The sequence below is a fragment of the Staurois parvus genome, unplaced genomic scaffold (assembly GCF_062004578.1).
Source record: "Staurois parvus isolate SC_StPar_1 unplaced genomic scaffold, SC_StPar_1.0 ptg000151l, whole genome shotgun sequence".
NCBI classification, from domain to species: domain Eukaryota; kingdom Metazoa; phylum Chordata; class Amphibia; order Anura; family Ranidae; genus Staurois; species Staurois parvus.
Window position 1 is genome coordinate 22,326,690 of NW_028317947.1, and position 15,737 is coordinate 22,342,426.

The following is a 15,737-nucleotide window of genomic DNA, read 5'->3' on the forward strand; positions in this document are numbered from 1 at the left end:
AATTTATTTTTACCGAGCCTTAAAAAGGCATTGGAGTAAATTAAGAACAGTTCCAAACATCCTATATTCAACAAACGTGTCCCTTGAAAATTTGGTTAGTAGAATATACTCACATAGCACAGGAGAGGTAAGAAAAGTACACCCAATACAATTATTTTATAACAACACAGTTCTGATATAAGAGCATTAACCTTTTTTTTTTTTTAGCTTTTTTGGAAGAAGCCAAATTTTTAAACATCTTTTTCCCTCTACTATGCTTGGCGTGTCCAGTTTCAGACCTAATCCCCTGAATGAACCTATTTATGGCTGGAGATGTACTGGATGTGCGCATCTATCTACGACAAGGGGTTATGCTACATTTCAACAATGCTGGAGACTGGAAAGTTGGTCAATTAGTTGGTTTCTGAACACTGTTGGTGACCTTGGTAAATGGTGGGAGCTTTGGCTCTGTCTTTTCAGTCTCTGGTGTAATCTTTCCTGGAGGCACGCAACATCTGCAGAGCTTTATGTTTGCTTTTACTGTCACAACCTCCTAGCACTGCAGACACCAAGATGTACAGTTAACTCATAAGTCTAGCCTAGGAGCACTGTGCTTTTGTCAGTGTGAATTTCCATCTTTATGGCCTGAGCAAGTAATGGGCAGTAATCTGGCCTCTTTAGCTGCATTTGTGTTTTATTGTGTGTGGAGGATGAATTTAACGCATGCTGATCGCTCTCTAAAGTTTAGTATACAGAGAACAAGTCTCAGATCATTTCATTCACAACACTCTTACCAGATGCTCTATCAAACATACAAAGAAGAATAAGTATCAGGATTATCCTGGCAGGGGACAACAAAGCACCGTTTAGAGACATTGCAAGCCTTCTTGCACTTATTCAGGCAATAAAACATGTTATGTGAACATCACTTTTTTCTGTATAGAATGCACAGGTATGGTATTCTAAAGTTCTACAGTGCTGCTAATGTTGGGAGATTCAAGAACCTATCTGTATTTCCTATAACTCTGTGTGCACAATTCAGATGTTTTGTTGACAGTGTTGAAGTCATGTACCAGCTGCTGTTGCAGAAAAACGGTTTCCAACCTTTGTTGTAGATAACTGGTCTGTGTATGGGTCATATTTGACTTCAAGTCTAAACACACCATGGGAGTTTGGTAAAATAACCAACATATAACAGCAGTTCTCATAGCACTTCATTTGCTGATGAACAAATTGAGCTCTGTTTAGGCATGTGTCAGGGTCCAGATCTGAACCTGGGATGGCTGTGGTGTCTGGCTGTAGCTCTTCTGGATGTGTCACCTGAGATGTTGGACAGCTCCCTGTTTGGTCCATTGGATAATTTTACCTTGTATCTGGTTTCTAATGAACTTTGAACACTTCGTTCATCCCATGAACTTCCTAATTTAAGCCATGTCTCTGCACTGTTGTACAGATTATTGTGCTCTCTCCAGCCAATATCTTGCTTCTTACATACTTGCTGCTGTCCTCATGTTTTCTACCATTCGTTATTGACCTTCGGCTAGTTCACTCACTACGCTTTTGCTTGTTCCTTATCTGTTTAACCCGTTACCTGACCCTGATTGCTCTCTCCCCGCTAGGCAATCCAGAGGTCTGAAACCTGGCATAAGCATGCGATGAAATCCATCTCCACCATCGGGATCTCTGGTGAAGACAGGCTAGTGCTTAGACCCCGCGCCTCAGGTGAGCCCATGTCATCTGCTAGGGGGATCCGATTGTATACTTCCAACATATTACTCGTGAACCTCTCTACTGCTACAGCAACAGGCCTCAGAGCCTGATCCCAGACTGTGACAATATCTTTGACTGGTTCTGTATGAATCTTGCGTCAGGAGACTTATTGCTTATATCAACAAATTTACAAATAACAGAATATCTAGGATTTCCTTGATCTCCTAAGTGAATCAAGTTGCTCCACTCCTTGCTCCTGTCCTGTCATGTGGATCCAAATTTTTTCCCTACTGAATGGTGTGCCATATGGACACTGTCAGTCTAATATATATTGGATCCCTGACCTCTGACCTGAAGTGGTTGGCTTTAAGGCTGCATTCACACTAAGGTGTTTTGTAGCTTGAAGCTCCAAGAAAGACTCAAACTTAAAAAACTCAATTGTTCTCTATGGTGCCTGTTCGCGTGATCAGGTGTGAACAGGCACCATGGAGAACAATTGCTTTTTGAAGTTTGAGATTTTTTGGAGCTTTAAGCTTTGAGCTTCAAACTACAAAACGTGAATGCAGCCTAATAGTGAACTGGAATGGTTTGCAAGAGACCCCGTTTTATAGGCAGATGAACTGCAAATATTGGACCCTGCAAAAATGGACCATGGGGCTTGTCAAGCAGATTCATTAGATCTGCTTATCTGTATGTATCCATGTTAATTCTAGTATTTAGGTCATATAGGAGGACTGATGTCCTTATTGTACATTCCTAAAACATTAGACATCAGGCAGTAAAGACATATATGGTGGGTATAGTGTCCTCTATTATTGGGCACACTGGATTTTGGCAAACAATTGTACATATCCTGTGATGTACTCTGGTAACCAGAAACTCATTAACCCCCTAATCTTTAATATCATGGTATTTTTTTTTTAATAGTCCCTCCTCAGTGTGCAGTGGCATTTACTTGATTAACTCATGTACAGAGGAGACAGACGACGCAGTCAGGAGCAGGTGCAGCTCAGCGCTTAGAATATTGCTAATTTTGGAGCCTATTTGGGGAACAGATGCAAGATTTGGCAGATGAACCCGGCTGCAGACTAACTAGCTTCATGTAGCAATGAGAGATCTGAGAGAAGCGGTTTGAACTAACACACCAACAAGTTTCAAGCTTCTCTCTTCCCCGCCCTGGGCTGTCCTCTTTTGGCAGAGGCACCACCACCTCTGCTATAAAGACAGCTGGCCTGAGATATAAGCATGCCAGGCTGTAATCACACACTGTCACCCTGGAAGAGGATACAAACGATGAATCCTTCAACCACTGCAATGGATTACATAAGAAACACTTATCTGGGATCACTGGTATTATTTGTGTCATAAGGACTAAACATTATAGAATATATATGTATATATACATTCACCCTACAGCATAAAAAGAAGGAACATTTTAAACCAGGGTATGCTTGAATAGGCTTCGGGTTCACTACCAGGGAACTTGCATGCGTTCTAGAAAGTAACAGAATGGAAGCTTCTATCTGACATTTCGTACGCAGGTGTTTTGCTCCAAGAAAGATTCTTTTTCAAGTGGAAGGTTTAATCCCTATGTGTGTATGTGACTACTAAAACATTGGTGATAATGAAGCCCTTGTGCAACCAAATGTGTCACAAATACTGAACTGAAATTGCTGAAACCATCAGTATAAGGCAGGGGTCTCCAAACTTTATAAACAAAGGGCCAATTTACAGTCCTTCAGTCTTTATCGGGGCCGGACCATAGCCATCGGGAGTAGAAAATGTTCTAGCATCAGTAGGGAGTAAAAAATGCCCCATTGTTGGTGTCATTGAGAGGAATAGTGCTCCATCGATGCTGTCATTTGGAGGCATTGTGCCCCAACATTGGTGTCATTGGGCCCCATTGTTGGTATCATTGGGATGAATTGTGCCCCATCATTGGTAGGAATTGTATCCCTTCATTGGTGTTAGTGGATGAAAAAGTGCCTAAGGGCCGGATAAAAGCAAGCAAAAGGGCCACTTCCGGCCCCCGAGCCACAGTTTGGAGACCACTGATATAAGGTAACAGAAGGAAAGGTGACATCATACAGCAGGGGTTATAAATTGGCCAGTGTATTGGGGGGGTTATATACAGAAATATGAAGAGATGCAACCTGTAAAACTACTGTGGATTTTGAAACTGAGGTGAAATGGTTGGTTTCAGATGTCTGATGCCTCCCAGGTAAGGGACATCTCTGTTCTAGTAAATATAGCCTCCACCTCATTCAGCTTCACACAGTGCTCATTTCTTTTGAAGCTTTGGTGTCATTAATCAATGTTATCAGCAGGTTATGACAGAAAATAATGAGCTTTCTATTTAACTCTCTGGAATCTGCCCGGTCGCTCCAGGAGAATCCATTAAAAAGGACATTTACAAAGCAACATATTGCAGTCCTCCCGTCTCCAGCACAGGAGAAGCACTTAACTTTAAAATGCCATTTCCCTAACCAATAACACACATTGCCCTGCAATGAGTGATTTATCAAATATAGAGTCAATGAATTGTTAAAGTAATTTTTCGGTTTCTGCTTTATTCACCCACATTTTAAATGTTCCACGTTATAAAAACAGAATAGACCTCATTTACTGTATATATAAGATACACTCTCAAATTATTTTTGACTAACACTAAAGTGTATCTTATGAAGATAAGTCATCATCTTTGTCATGTAATTCATTTGAATGGATGCCACTCTTCAGATAAAAGACCAAAATATTTGAAATACAAGCTCATTCAACACCTTTACACAAGTTCCATTCCTGATACACAGAATATATTATGTCAAAACATTTTAGAAGAAAGAGGGAGGGCTTGAACATAGCAACAGATCACCATCAGCTTGTAACGTAGGGTAGCCTTGAATTCTTACCCAGATTCAAGAATGCTGCTCTATCCCCCTCTATTAATACCAGTGGTAGGAGGACTGGATGATCACCTTCCTCTGGACAAGAGCTGCAGATCCTAAACATAGCATTACTAGAAAAAGTTTGTGTGTGTTGTTTGTGCGTAAAGCCACACTCTTGGCTAGTTTTTCTTTTACCATCCCTCCCTTCCACCCCTCTCTAACCCAAGCTACTATGCATTGTTTCTTCCTTTCCTTGCAAAGATGAGACTCACCCATGTTCTCCCTCTATGTTCCTTGCCAACCCTGGTTCCGGGTGGGCAACTCACCTAAGTCCCCCCTCGAGGTCCCTCACCACCTCTGGGTCCAGCTGAAGTTCCAATAATCCAGTGTTGTGATGCCACCCCCCGCAAAGACACTGATAGCCTGTGATGGCATCATCCTCTTCTGGATCCTGGGAGAACCTAACCCCCAGTCATCCAATAAGAAGTGTCCCCATCATGAAGGCACAATCCCAGAGTGGGGCTTTAAAGTGTTTTTTTTTTCAACCCAAGGTTCCATGACAGTCTAGGCTCAGAGGAAGTGGGCTGTATATTGAAGACCAGTGACAGGACAGGAACAAGGAGTGACCAGAGACAGCTGCAGATGAAGATGAGTACAGCAACAAAAGCTTTTTTATTTTGAATATAGCTGACCTCTGAATATATTTACAAAGATGTAAAAAGAAACGGTTTTAATTTAGGATGTGTCCATAAAATCTTTATAGTCTGGATATTGTAGGTACCTGCTTTAATTTAGGATTCTGCCTGGGATGAAAAAAAATGTAGACCCACAGCTTTCTGATTTAGAAGCTTAGGTTCGCAGCAAGCAAAAACTAATCAGACACAAATGAAAAAGAAAATGTAAAATTCAACAAAAAAAAGAGCGTTACTAATTAACAATACAGGCACTGGCAGAGCATTACATTACTTCCCTTTCATCAGCAATCATCTAGTAATGATGAGATCAAGGAATTTTTTTAAATTATAAACAATTTTACCAGGGGCTATACATGATATCAGAAATGAATACATTCATATTTAACAGCAGTCGCAGGTACATTTCAGTCCATTTTTAACGCAAATTCAGCAAATATGTTTGTGAAGTTTTATGGGCACTAATGCATGAACAGTGGTTAAAGGAACAGTAATATGGAAACATGTTCAGTCCTTGTATAGGCCTGAATGGGAAAAAGGAAGTGCATGCAACATTTTAGACAGGCACATGCAACATTTTAGACAGGCACATGCAACATTTTAGACAGGCACACGCAACCCACGTTTTCCCCACCTATGTTTTTCCCATGTATAATCTTTAGCAAGAAAAACTTTATGACATTCAATCCAGACAAATGTCAGCTTTACCAATTCACAATATCATTTTTAATACAAAAAAGCCCTTGTTTACTGTGAGTGAAAAAAAAATATATAAAAAAACAACTGCTGTGCTCCATCATGTGATCTAAAGCCTATCAGAAGCATGTGTCAAAATCCTGTCATGGTTCTTCCCTGCCAAAGTCTTCACTTGGATCTGAGTAACATGATAAATTATGATTAGGCTAAGCAATTCACCTGCTGTAATGCTCTTTTTTCACTCTGGTATAATACACTATGACAGTTATGCTCATGTCACTGCATTTTAGGTGACCTTGTTCTGGTGAACCAGAAAATAAAATGAAGATAAATATTAACAAAAAAAAAAAACATGATGTAGATTCTCTAGCTCCCTGATCTCCTCACTCTCTAGCTCCCTGGTCTCCTCCTCCCATGCCCGACTCCAGGACTTCTCCAAGTCTTCCCCCATCCTCTGGAACTCACTACCCCAATCCATCAGACTGTCACCTACCTTCCTCACATTTAGGCGCACCCTGAAAACCCATCTCTTTAGGGAAGCCTACCCCGCCCTCACCTAATTGCTGATCTCCTCCACTCTTCCTACTACTCCATCCCCCACAGCCATTTCCTCCTGTACCACTATCCCCTCCCTCCTAGATTGTAAGCTCCAAGGAGCAGGGCCTTCGAACCCCTCGTGTATTGTATTGTTACTGTATTGTCTCATGTTCTGTCCCCCACTATAATGTACAGCGCTGAGCAAACTTTTAGCGCTATATAAATACTGTATAATAATAATAATGATAATAATATATGATCACAGGCACTTAAAAACTAACTGAACTCTGAAAGTTGTGCCCCAAAGAAGGCAGACAGAAGACAAAGGACCATTCACCATTATTTCCTGTGGTCACCTTCCAGCGCACATTTCCCCATTACTGATTTACCATGTCTTTTACTGCCCTGGTTCTCTGTGTGGAGGTGGCCACCTTGGTATAGGCAGGGCTTTTCTTCCTCATGTCAGAACCTCCAGCAAGGAAAACAGTGAGCAGGACAGTAGTGACATCACAAACTCTCACTTCAAATATCCTGAGACAGCAGTATCGTCGATCTCACACTGTATATTTACAGCTTTGAGGTTGTAGGTCCAGGAGTGCCTAGGCACACTTACAGGAAGTGCACTGCTATTTTTCAGGAGGCATTCCAGACGAAAAGTTCCATGTTTAGGGTACTATTTAGGCATAATTACCATTTCTAAATTATCTCTACAATACTGCAAATCTTCACTTTTTTCATTTCAGTTCCACTTTAACTTTCAAAGGTTGCAGGCGCTGGGCAAAAGATTAGCTGCATCTGACACTGCGAGTAACAGACATAAATGTGTTATATATATCAAAGTTCTTTAAAATGTTGCTTTGTGCTTTTATGCAACTTACATTTGTTCTACAATTTGTCTGTGACTTCTCAGCATGCATTTATCTAGTCAAGTTCAGTTATTTTTGGTGCACAAGGATGTCAAAACTATTGTTGCTGTCTGAAGCAAAGGGTATATAGCTGAACTCTGTAATACAGCAAAGCCAACATGGACCTCTGCCTAAAAGTACTTGGTCACACCAAGAACCGAAGAAAAACAGGAATGTATTTTTTTTAAAAAGATCAAATGAAAAGCATATAGAATGAAATAAAGTAAAATGAAAGTACAGGAATAAAGCATAAATACTCAAAACACTAAAGAACTTATAAGTATTATGATTAAAACTATACATGGGTAAGTGGGAGCAGGCATGAAGAAAAACAAACAATCTTGCATATACCCTTCCATAGAAATGGTAATAAAAAGAATATTAAACAAATAATGTGCTAACATCATTTCACTGCATAGGCTGCATATAATAGGATACAGCAGAACTTACATGATTCCTTGTTATCAGAAGGCAATTATAATTTAAATTCCTTCAACGGTTATATGTACATGTACATTATTGGCACTAAGTATAGCAGGTAATTAGCCTACTAGTATGGTTTTATTGGATTCATAAAGAAACCAGAACATCACACACATTGTGTACAAACAGGAAATAATGGAATTGATTGCACCCAAGATAGGAGTACAGTAAAGCCATGACACTAACCGCTAAGCCCCTATGCTGCTCTATGTCATACACATTAATAACTGTTCTCTTCTAGGTTACACACTGCAACAGTAATGCATAAGGCTCATCTGATTATCTGACATTTCATCAATCCATACTTGTCAATATTCCCCAGACAAAGAAGACTGAAAAAGGATACACACCTAACACGTGTGCTACTGACATCAATGGGAAACCTGCCAACATATTACCATGTGTGCTACAAGGAGCAGGAAAGGAAAGGAGAACAGTCCGTATAAAAATAAACGACAAGGCTCTGTAATCTCTTTCCACCCAAAAATGAATAGCTTATTTTGGGACAGCCTCTTTAAAGATCACTAAGAAAAGAGAAAGCTTCTAATTGATTGAGTTCCTGAACATTTCAATTTCCCATAGCCACCTTAAAAACATCAGGATTGCTTCTATTACTTGGAATGGAGTTTGTCTATTAAAATACAGTTGTTTTCATGGTAAACATATGTATTCCGTTTTTGTTCTGCAAATATGCATTTACATAGTCTTAGTGCCCCTTTGGTAACTTGGACTCACTGGTATATCTCTCCCTTGGTAACATGGATTCGCTAGAATAGTGATCCAACTGGTACACTAACCCCTTGGTAACATGGCCTCACTACTACAATGCCCCCACTGGTACACTGACCCCCTGGTAACATGGCCTCACTAGTACAATGCCCCCACTGGTACACTGACCCCCTGGTAACATGGCCTCACTAGTACAATGCCCCCACTGGTACACTGACCCCCTGGTAACATGGCCTCACTAGTACAATGCCCCCACTGGTACATTGACCCCCTGGTAACATGGCCTCACTAGTACAATGCCCCCACTGGTACATTGACCCCCTGGTAATGTGGCCTCATTTGTACAATGTCCCCACTGGTACACTGATCCCCTGGTAACATGGCCTAATTAGTACAATGCCCCCACTGGTACACTGACCCCCCGGTAACGTGGCCTCACTAGTACAATGCCCCCACTGGTACACTGACCACCTGGTAACGTGGCCTCACTAGTACAATGTCCCCACTGGTACACTGACCCCCTGGTAACATGGCCTCACCAGTACAATGCCCCCACTGGTACACTGAACCCCTGGTAACGTGGCCTCACTAGTACAATTCCCCCACTGATACACTGACCCCTGGTAACATGGCCTCACTAGTACAATGCCCCCACTGGTACACTGACCCCCTGGTAATGTGGCCTCATTAGTACAATGCCCCCACTGGTATAGGGCCACTCTGATAACACAGCTTACTTGTATTATGCCTCCCACTGGTATAGATCCCCTCAGCCCCTCAGGTAACTTGGCCTCACTAGTTTAGTGCACCTGTAGGCACCTTGAGGGGGCAGAGATTCTGTTCATTTACACACCTGAGGTATAAATCTGGTCCTTAACGTACCCAATTTATGTGGAGTGGGTTCAGATTCACAGAAATATCATTTCTATATTCATGCAGATCTTTAATTACAAACACCAAGAACATCTGTAAAGCGTTCCAAAGACATCAGTGACTGGTCAGACATACATGTGGTCGCTTGAAGGATCGAGACATAATCAGATTACATGGATCACCTAAATGTGAATGTTTACAGCTATGGAAAAAAGAAAGCACTACACATCCATTGGTATCACCTTGGGCAAAGCAATAGCAACTGGCCAAAAGAAAATTAATATGTCCAGTCAAACTTTCCTCTGAGATCAGTGGGCAGGTTCTTTGGGACTCTGTTGGTACCCATAAATATGTGGACCAAGGCCTGATATAACACCATTCAATTTTGACAGCATGCACAGAAGGTGCCAAGATTCATAGTTATGTGTTACAAAGAGCCACCAGGCGCAACATACACATGGCTCTGTCCTCAGATGCCTCTGTCCTCACTCACTTGTCCAACTTTGCTGGCAACAGAGCATAAAGGAATTGGAGGCAGTAAATTCACAGCATGTCTTTATTTACATTCCTGTCTCTGCTAATTAATCACCACAGAAGACTATAAATTAAAATGCCCATGCCCCATTATCATTAAATCCTTCTCTTGAAATTAAAGTTATTTGGGTAATTAGTCTCAATCCAATCTCAGTTTTATACTTTGTATTGTTCGGGTGTGGATTTTACAAGCTAGTGTTATTACAAGAATTTAAATGCTAAAAGGGTGTGCAAAGAATACAAATTGTTCTGCTCACTGTGTTGCTGATATACATTTAATTTTGTTAAAGAGATACTTATTATAGGGAATCTTATTAAGGAAGGTCTGTATAAGCAGAAACATTCCCTAAGAAATAACCTTAAGGATAAACATTCTCATAATCCACCTATTATATATTCGCTGTATTTACTTTGGATAAAAAAAATACACTTTTATAAAAAAAGCCATTTTATTAACTATAGTCTTTTATTAAAGATTTCAGGAAAGATAAAACAGCAATCCCATGGTTTGCTAAATTTGTGCCACCGATTATGGATACGGGCGAACAGTCTCTCATATGTTAAATGTATCCTGGGAGAGTTCCTAAAAAAATCTGTTTTTAAAATTAATGTTATCAAATATGTCCCATTTCAGTTTTTAGGCGTCATTTTCTATAACTGTCAAAAAAGTGCTTCCCAAGTTTACTTATTACCTCTCCCAGATGTTCGCAGACAGCTTAAGGTCAAATTACATAGAGTCCTTTGAATGGAACACACCAACCTTGGAAGTATCCTTTGGTTTATTACAGTGTGTTAAATGTTACATAAACGTAGCACACCTAAAAGTGTGGCTGTTTGGGGTGCAGTGTTCCTCATTACAACATAGGGTGATCATGTTTCTGGTTAAGTTTGAAAGATTTCAATATGGGGACAACATTTCTCTCAATAATTCACACATGCTTCATGGTAGAGATCTTTGAATAAACCCCATAAAAGATGAAGAAAGCTTCCCAGCAGAAGTGTCATCACTCATGGGCATCATAAGTTGCCTAATCCTACCGTTACTGTGCTGGAACCCTTAAAAAAAGAAAAATCAGTACTACCAATGATGGAGCACATATGACACCACTTACTGTCTCTGACAATATAGTGGTCAGAGCCTATCGCCAAATCAGGTGGGGTGGGGATATAGGGAGTTCCCTGAAAACGTGACATGTTGTGTGGTCCAAGCTCTGTGGGCAGTTTTCAGTAAGTATTATAAGCGAACAACTGAATGGAAGTTTATGCAGAGCTCCTCACTATACAAGCTACCAGCACCTATCTACTAATAAGGGGCTGCCTGACTGGACACAAACTGATGGCATATTTTAGGAACAGGTTTGCATTTTCACTCTTCTGCTTTATCTATCATGCCATATCTGGTCTATCGCCCAGACCATGGCTGTAATCTGACCCAACACCCAAGACCATGGCTGTAATCTGACCCAACACCCAAGACCATGGCTGTAATCTGACCCAACACCCAAGACCATGGCTGTAATCTGACCCAACACCAAAGTTGTGGTTAAAACTTTTCAGAAGTGAGAGTAAACCTTATCTGCTTTTTTGTAACGTTTGCAAAAACACTCATTTCTACATGAAGCTGGCATAGACAGTTTTGTTAGTGTGTACATATCTCATATATGTATGTTAAACTAGCATCTTGTATTAGTGTATACAAAATGGATTCAGTTATATTCCATTTAATCCTTTCAGTAGGTCCTACAATTAAAGTTTACTTTGTGTTTTTTACTCTCTAACTTCTGTATAGATCAGTTTATAAAAGATCTATTTTTTTTTTAGATAGGTTACAACCCTAACCCAAACTATTTCATGTTTCTTCTGCTGTCTGTGTCCAGACTCCTTCACATTTTATTTTGTGTTAAAGATAAAGGAAATGAGGAAAAATCTCTCCAACAGGACACTTGCCATCAAGGTAGCACCATGACAAGGAGTACAGGGGAGTCTCTTTATTGGTGGCATAGACAGTAACAAATATCTGACAAAGGTTATAATGCCCATGCCAAAAAAAAAGGCTCTTGCTGCATGTTCACATTTTCTTATTACAAAAGAACAAACCACTGCCTAAACAATCTTGGCAGCAGAGCTTTACCCTGCATTAATGCCACAGGGTCTACGCCTGTAATGATAATTCAAGCATGTTTTCAGAGTCCCAGATCCTTCATTTTAAATATAGCATTTTGAAGTCCCTTACAGCAGAGCTGTTGTTGTCTCAGTTTCTGAAGCGAAGAGGACTGCTATATGGATTAGCTGGTCTCCTGAAAAGGACACACTTAAGAAATTGTTGTTTGCACCCATCTGCTATGAGATAACTGTGAGCCATCACTGCATCATCAGAACTTAACCCTTTCACGCCTAAGGGTAAAACAAATCTTAAAAGTCTAGGTAAAATTTTACAATTTTGACGTGTTAGTAAAACCGTACATATCATCACAACTACGTTATACATCCAGGTGAATTATACCTTGCTTTTTTCAGGACAAATTGGGCTTTCGTTTGGTGGTAAATGGTAATGGATAGCTCCTGATTTTTTATTTTTATCAAAGAAAAACTGTCCCAAAATAGTAAAAAAAATATTTTTTTAAATTTAGCTGTGTTTCTGGTTACTACCATAACCTACCACCAAAGAACAACCCAAAATAATTTTTCCAGCTCTTGGCGATCGCAGCAATACCATATATATGTATGTGATTTGTTGTTTGTACCCGTAGCACAGCCCAGAAACAATAGTGTGCATTTTGCGTTTTTTTTTATACCTAAAATACACTGACACCAATTTAAAAAAAAAAATCCTGTCCTTTGACCCTGACCTTGACCCAAACACTAACCCTGGCACTGAACTAGATCAAACCTTGATCTAGGTATTTTTTCTTTATTTTTTCTTTTCTTTTTTACAAACCTTTTTTCTCTCTCCTCCATTCAGAGAAAAAAAAAAAAAAACAAGGGGGGCAGGCTACACAGTGACTGATCACTATAATAGCCAATCAGAGGCTATCACAGCAATCATGTGACCCGGAATTGGGAGTCCCGACTCCCAATTGTTAGAACGGGACCTGGGGCTCTCAGTGACACCCTGGTCTTTGTGCTTGGAGCGCGCTGTGCGGCGCACTTCCAGCACAAAGACAGGTATGCAAATATGCGGCCCGACGGAAAAAAGGCCAGTTATGCGAGGCCGCATATTTGTGTGATGTGGGTGGAAAGGGGTTAAAATGGAAGGAAAACTTCTACTGGATTCGGAGAATGGAATTTTCTTTTCCGTTTTATTTTCAGTCGTGTTGACCCCATAATAGCCATTTTAAAATGTATAAAAAACGAACTTTTTTTTCCCACTTTGGATAACATAGGAAAGGGTTATAACACCTGTTAGTTTTTTACCATCTATGTCCCATTCAAACATTTTCCTTCACTTATTGGGGAAGATTTAACTGGAGAATGCAAAATCTGGTGCAGCTCTGCACAGAAACCAATCAGCTTCCAGTTTCTTTTTTTTTGTCAAAGCTTAATTGAACAAGCTGGTTGACTACCTTGCCTGGCTACACCAGATTCTAAGTGCACCAGTTTTAGTAATTCTCCCCTATTATCTTTTAGATACAAGAGTAAATGAGAGCAAATATCTTCAAAGAGAGAGAAAACTCTTTAGACTAGATGCCCTCATTGGAAGATTTCCCCACTATTTTTGTTGTGGTGGCAACTCAAAATTTCACATTTTTCTTCACTTTTAGTCCCAGTGCCAAATAGTGAGAGTTAACCTTCCTAGCAGAGACCAAGACAGCAATAAAAACCTAAAATGGGTTATAATCCTTCATGGCTCTATTCAATAGTATAAAGATTAGGGATCTTCTCAATCTCTATTACCAGAAACAGAGTATGCCTTTAGCAATATCCAGTAATCTGCACAAAATGGCCTTCTCATATGTCTGAGGCAAAGTAAAGTACCCAAAGCCTCTAGGCAAGAAGCCGAGAACCACTTATCAAGGCTGTTTCTTGCCTCAAAGAGTTTAGCATCTGTCAATTGAGAACAACAAGGTATTAAAATAATGATTCCACAAATCTGCACCATTTGTCAAGCACACTTTTGATCTGAAAAGCAGAAGATAACAAGGAATTGTAACTCTTCCATATCTGCAGGGACAGTTCTACCTTCTGCACAACTCCAAGAACAGTTACACCTACTTCATACCTCCAGGAACAATTATACCACCAGCACACATATACCTCCTGCACACCTCCACAGGTACCACAAGTATACCTCTTTTACACTTCCAGGGACATTTATACCTCCTCCCCATGTTTAGGAACAGTTATATACTTCCTCTGTATTGCTTCCATACCTCCAAAGAAAGGTATACCTCTCTCATGTCTTAAGGGACATTTATAACATGCGCGCACCTCCGAGGCCCAGGTACAGTTATTTTCTACACTAACCTGATATTGCAATGATCCATACAATCGGGCTTATATTGCACATGCACAAAGTTCTATTCATACCCAAGCCTCAAGGCATGATACTAAGAAAACATATTAAAACTGCAAGCTACACAGCAACAGTAAAAGGCAGACTAAAGTAGCACCCCATGATTGATCTGCATGTTTCATACTCTTTGATGTAGGATTTCCACTGGCACATACAGCTACATCACTGTTATGTAATCACCAGGCTTTGGACCTGCCAGAAAGCATACCTCAGGAAATCTGGAATAAAAACAAAGTCAGGGGAATGCAGTGGCCAGTTGGGGATCACGTGCTGAGAATATATTGCATTAGCATTCATACACAGATTACCTTACTTAAACTCTATAAACATGGTCCATATGCCTGGAACATTTCTTTCCAGTGCCGCCTCTTCTGGGAGATAAGCCACCATCTCTAAAGTCCAATGTTGGATTTTGAATCGCACATACTGTAACTAGTAGCTCATATTTTTACGCCTACCTCCATTTAATTTGACTTCATCAAATACAAATTAAAAAAAGCATGAAAGCTTAACATTTTTAATTTCTTTTGATCGCACAGCTCAATTCTGCTTCACTTACATTTTATAAAAGAAACCCTAAAAGGCAAACAAGCTTCCTTACATAAAAAGCCTTTAGTAAACATTCTTAAAAAGAGTACATAAAGGTTTCAGGACTTTGAAGTACTGTTCTGGTACTTACTCTGTAGATTTCTGCATGTTATTAAGTTAACAGCCATTTTGGGATTGACTAATGAATGACAGACAAGCAAAGATAGAAGTAAAGTAGGGTGCCGTAATCAAGAAGCTTGGTCTAATTAAAATGTTGTGTTTAAAAATAAGGGGACTGTTGACACTGCTTAAAATAGCCAATAAAAATCCTTAAAAAGGGGCAACAACAGACTGAACGCCAAATTTAAAGCAGTATTAAACTCAAAAAGCTAAAATGTAATATAATGCAGTTTACTAATTCTGTAATGTGATGGCTGGATTATTTTCTTTTCATAGGTTTTTCTCCTTTATTTCCACCTGGTGATGTGACCAGTAAAACAATTCCTGTCTTAATGTCTCCCCACGCTATGGAGGAGCAATAGAAGACATCTTTGGATAGCAGCATTTTAAATCTTGTGAGAAGATAGTGTTAAGATGCACCAGCAGATTTGAATAATTAATGTGACTAACAAATTAATGACAAATTCCCCCGAACACATCTTAAGCAGTTTCA

At 39.9% G+C, this 15,737-nt stretch overlaps 1 protein-coding gene and 1 long non-coding RNA gene across 4 annotated transcripts in view; one reads left to right on the plus strand and one right to left on the minus strand.

Moving 5' to 3' along the window:
* Window positions 1-8,548, plus strand: part of LOC149464614 (uncharacterized) — a 50,872-nt gene extending 42,324 nt beyond the window's left edge. For both annotated transcript variants that reach the window (XR_016312382.1, XR_016312383.1), the window contains exons 2-3: window positions 1,599-1,701; window positions 8,129-8,548. This is a non-coding gene — a long non-coding RNA (uncharacterized LOC149464614). The remainder of the gene's footprint in view (window positions 1-1,598; window positions 1,702-8,128) is intronic.
* The window catches only part of ASIC2 (acid sensing ion channel subunit 2), a 655,219-nt gene that overhangs the window by 299,442 nt on the left and 340,040 nt on the right, over window positions 1-15,737 (minus strand). The window lies entirely within an intron of this gene.